This window comes from Choristoneura fumiferana, chromosome 11 (assembly GCF_025370935.1).
Source record: "Choristoneura fumiferana chromosome 11, NRCan_CFum_1, whole genome shotgun sequence".
Taxonomy (NCBI): domain Eukaryota; kingdom Metazoa; phylum Arthropoda; class Insecta; order Lepidoptera; family Tortricidae; genus Choristoneura; species Choristoneura fumiferana.
The window spans coordinates 10,286,185-10,291,887 of NC_133482.1; the positions used below are offsets into that span (position 1 = coordinate 10,286,185).

Below are 5,703 nucleotides of genomic sequence, written 5' to 3' on the forward strand. Positions count from 1 at the left end.
ATGGGGTCGGTGATACTGTAGATGAAGCTACACTGGATCATAACAGAAACTTAGAAAATTTAATGCAGAGATTAATTCAAAACAATTGTAAACTGAATAAAAATAAAATGAAATTACTACAAAATTCTGTGAAATATTATGGCCACATTTTTACTGATGAAGGTCTCCAACCAGACCCTGCAAAGGTTCAGGATATATTAAACATTCCATGCCCTTCTAACAAAAAGGAACTACAAAGATTCTTGGGTGTAATAACATATTTGAGCCGTTTCATTCCAAATTTAAGTAATGAAACTGTATATCTTAGACATCTGACCCTAGACAAATCTGAATGGAACTGGTGTAAAAATGCTGAAAAAGAATTTAAAAAATTAAAATCACTTATAAGCGATGAAAAAACTCTAAAATACTTTGATAGGAATAAACCACTGTTAATTGAATGTGATTCCAGTGAGGCAGCATTGGGAGCAGCGGTTTTTCAAGACAATCATCCAGTGGCTTATGCATCAAGGACCCTGACAAAAACAGAGAAAAAATATGCACAGATTGAAAAGGAACTTCTTGCCATAGTTTTTGCTTGCAAAAGATTTGACCAATTAATTGTGGGAAATAATAGGACTATAATCAAAACGGATCACAAACCGTTACTCAATATATTTAAAAAACCTCTGTTGAATGCTCCTAAACGACTGCAGGCAATGCTCTTAATGTTGCAACGATATCAGCTAGAGCTAGAATTTGTTTCTGGAAAAGATAATGTCATGGCTGATGCCTTGTCTCGATTTTATGTTGATTGTGATGACATAGAAAAAGGGACTGATTACAAGATTTTCAAAATTATAGCCAACATTAACCCAATCCAAGACCTACCTATATCTCAAGGATGTCTGAAAGAAATAGCAGAGGCCGCAAGAGCTGATAGTAATTATACTAAATTAAGACTCTATATTTTAGAAGGTTGGCCTCAATTCATTAGAGATGTTCCAGATGCATTAAAACAATTCTATAGCTTAAAAAATGAGTTGACAATTCATGAACAGCTGATATTAAAAAATCAATCTATTCTAATTCCTGAAAATTATAGAAAGCATATCTTACTAAAATTACATAAAGCTCATTCTGGCATAGAAAATATGTTAAAGTTAGCTAGAGATGCAGTATTTTGGCCATCTATATCAACCGACATAAAAGAAACAGTTAAAAACTGCACTACATGTACTAAATTTGCTCCTAGTCAACAAAAGTTACCAATGCAGAGTCATCAAATACCAGATTATCCATTTCAGTTGGTATCTATGGATGTGTTTTTCTTTGCACACAAGGGTAAACAATTAAAATACCTTATTACAGTTGATCACTTCTCAGATTTCTTTGAAATTGATTTACTAAAGGACTTATCTGCTAATTCAGTCATAGAAATTTGTAAAAAGAACTTCTCACGTCATGGCATACCAGAAATAGTGGTCACAGATGGTGGTACTAACTTCGTAAATCGGGACTTCAATGACTTCTCTAGAGATTGGAGTTTTGATCATGTGACGTCATCACCCAACCACCCTCAAGGTAATGGAAAAGCAGAAGCCACAGTTAAAATAGCAAAGAAGTTACTTCTGAAATCAGCTGATAACCAGGACGATTTCTGGTATAGTTTACTTTGCCTCAGGAATACACCTAACAAAATAGACTGCAGTCCAGTTCAAAGAATCTTTTCAAGAAGGACACGTGGATACCTTCCAATAATGTCATCGTTACTAAAACCTAAGGTGATTCCTAATGTACGAGAAGAAATCATAAAAAATAAGGAAAGAATCAAACAATCTTATGACAAATCTGCAAGAAATCCAGTTCGCTTGGAAATTGGTCAGCCAGTATCCGTACAACTTCAGCCAGCAACAAGCAAACACTGGACACCTGGTAAGGTAACAGACATTCTCTCTGATCGATCATATATAGTTAACGTAAATGACACCCTTTATAGAAGAGATTTATCTCACATTCGACCTTCTTCCTTACAAAGTTTTGACCATGTCCTGGATTCAATAGACATTGGACAATCCCGCTTACAAACCAATAAAACTCCTACTACATTAGATACACCTACAGATACACTAAACATCACTAGTGAGAATAATGAGTTACAACAGACAGCTTCACATTCTACACTTCCGTTTTGCTCTGCAGACATACCTAACAAAGAGAACATCAACATATCCTCACCAAGTTTTGATGTGACAATGCCTGCAATCAATACATCTCTTAACACAAGCTGTAACCCTGTATCATCTAGACCTAAGAGGCAAATTAAGAAACCTGTTTATTTAAAAGATTATGTAAGCCATAATTAGCTTAAAATCAAAATAGGTCAATGATAGTACAACCACTCCATTGTTTGTTTTCTTTAATATTTTGTTAGTCTTGGTACATAGATACAGATGACTTTGTTTAATTATTTTAAGTTAAAAAATAAGAATTATGTTGTTTGATCAAATCTTACTTTTCAGTTGGATTACTTTATTCATATTAAAAAGGACAGCGTGTTGACATAATGCCTTAAGCTTGTCACATTGATCCAATTAGAAAAAGTAAGGTTTGACAACTATATGTCTCGATGACGTTTCCCCGCGCTTTTAGCGGTGCGAGTGACAGTAACATGCATGTTGAACCTCTTCTCTTATAAAGAATTAAACTCGATTCACTTATAAAGTCGTTTAATTAACACATGCCAAATTTCATGACTCTAAACCCAGCGGTTGTTATTTCAAGATTTTTATCCTATCCCGTGGGAATATCGGGATAAAAATTAGCCTATGTTTTATTACAGATGTCCAACTATCTACATACCAAATTTCATGACTAAGCCCAGCGGTTGTTATTTAGAGATTTTATCCCTGTCCTGTGGGAATATCGAGATAAAAAGTATTCTATGTTTTAATCCAGATGTCCAGCTACCTACATATCAAATTTCATGACTCTAAGCCTAGCGGTTGTTATTTAGAGATTTTATCCCTATACCGTGGGAATATCGGGATAAAAAGTATCCTATGTTGTAATCCAGGTTATAAACTAACTTTTTTCCAAATTTCATCCAAATCCGTCCAGCCGTTACAGCGTGAAGAATTAAGAAACATACTCACTCACAAACTTTCACATTTATAATATTAGTAAGATAAGATAAGATTTATTATCTAGTTATTTACTATGGAATTTTGCCGCCCGGACGAACCGGCCCTTCGCAATTTTGAAGTGGCAATGGATGGGTCACATCTCTCAAAGAACACATAATCGTTGGGATCTGGTCTTTGAGTGACGATCACTAACCGGAAGACGAAGCTTTGGCCGGCATGCCTCTCACTAGGTGGAGTAATGATATCGCGAGAGTTGCAGGCAACCGATTGATGCGAGTGGCGAGTTTTCGTTCATTGTCGTGTTTAGGGGAGGTCTTTGTTCAACAGTGGACGTCTTCTGGCTGCTGATGATGATATAATATACCTATAGATGAAGCGGTGCGTGTTCTGGTCTTATACCACGAAGTTCGAATTTCGTAGTAGCCCTCGTTATGCACCTGTTTCGTTTACGCGAATATTTTGTCGAATACTTACACAAAGTGGTAGGATAATAGTTTAAAATAATAATTAATTAACAACGTGTATCCAACCAAACGGTATTTGCAATTTGCAGTCAAAATCAAAACTATTGCATGCAAGGTGTAATTTTATACACTTGCATTAATTTTAGCTTGCATAGTTATTATTAGTACCCGAGCGACCGAGCAAACCTCAAGCTTAAATTCGATAATAAGCGTTTTCCCACAGATAAGACCAAACAAGATTGATTTGTCATCCCGAAAACCCCCAAATACCAAATTTTATTGAAATAGTTCTAGCTGTTTTAGAGATTCTGATTATATATAAATATTATATATTATACAAAATTGCATTTAAAGGTATTAGATAATGTGGATTTTTATTATAATGTAATTAGTTGAATTGGTTGAGGAGCTTACGCTTACCTACCTTAGCAAAACCTTTTTACCTTAGTAAAAGGATATGATTTATAAAATAATGTCTGAATATTGACTTTTCAGCTTCAGTGGGTCTGATTTACATACACCATTAATGACTAGGAAAAGAAAACATTAAGTTTAATCAAATAAATTTATTCAAATGTCAAGATCTTCATCTGGATCCTCTTCATCCCAGTCATCTACAAATCGGGCTCATAGTACACTTTGCTCTCGCCTTCATTAATTTTACTCATGTAGGCAATTTTAGTTTGTACTTCTCAAGTTTCTCAGTCTGGTCCATTTCTATTTTAAATGTAGTCAGGCTACTTGGCATTAATTTTGCTGGTTCCTCTTCTTTGTTCAGGTCTTTTATTACAATAGTAGATTTTAGGGTGGAGGTCCTGCTATCGTATGTAAGAACCTCCTCAGATTTAACGATTTTCCCACTTTTTTTCAACTGCACCCATATTTGGAAGAATCTGTTGTATCATATGAAACAATTGCACTTGCTAAGTGATGTAAATTTGTTTGTAGTTTAGAGGAATGTGGTAAGCAATCTTTGTGGAAAATGAGTATTAGTTGTATCACATTTGGGCTGAAAATAAGTTTCTTTAAAACTTTTAAGCATTCGCTCCAACCTAAGGAAAGATACATTTGGTTTATGGAATCTATTATCACTGAACATTTTGGATGTGCCACTTTGTCAAGTTGATCTACATTGAAATCTTCGTGGCATACAACATTATTTTTGAACACACACCCCCAAAAAGAAGTAGGCTTTTCATAACAGAACAAGTGCAACTCGTTTTTTTCATTATTCGCCAATTCTAGAAGAAGAGGTAATATATTTTTGTCATAGTCATCTTCCACTAAAACTGTTGGTGCTGTTTTCAATCTATAGAGGGTCATTTCACAGATTAGATATTGATAAAACTAGTAACCACTAGTAACATATCTTTGCTAGTAAACAACTAAATAATAAAAATAAATAAAAATGCAATTTAGCATAAGTTACAGTTCGACTTATAGGTTAGAAAAAAAAATAACGACACGAGTTCATATCGCACGCAACCGGACAGAACGCGTTTAGTTGTGTTCGCTTGTACGACGAACTATTATAGTACTTATTGCTATGTGCGCACAAAGTTTAATTTGCGTTATCAGAGAACCATCTGCAGCATTATTACGTCAAATTAATACCATCATGGGAGTGGTTTTAACAGTAGCTCAAATAGTGCAAGGAAAGATGTGTCGTGTTGCTATTTCTTAAGTTTCCCGTGAGTGAAATTGTTTTGTGAATAATATACAGCCTTATTCATAAAAAGTTAGAGCCTCCTTGAAGGCTCCTTGAAGGCCCGATGCTAAAAAACATGATTCATAAACGTCTGTTAGCGCTAATCAGTCGATCAAGGCTCTGCTAAAGTTAGAGGACCGTAGACCCTCCTTTATCTCTCTGCTAAGTCACAAAATGGCCGCCACAAGGTTGAACAGCTGATTTTGACTAGAGCAAAAACCATAGGTACCGAGATATTTATAGTGAAGGCAGGGCTACGCAGATTAAAAAAAAACAGGAAAATTTATTTTCAAGAATTTGTATTTAAAAATCCTCTAAATTAGCAACAATAAATTAACAATAAATATGAAAAAAAAATAAGGATGATTAACATAATTATATGGCTTTTTGCACAACATAAACATGC

General features: G+C 34.7%; 1 pseudogene; it reads right to left on the reverse strand.

The window, feature by feature from the left end:
• Positions 1–4,159: 4,159 nt before the first annotated feature.
• On the reverse strand, positions 4,160–5,070 carry LOC141432757 (elongator complex protein 5-like; annotated as a pseudogene).
• Positions 5,071–5,703: the final 633 nt, after the last annotated feature.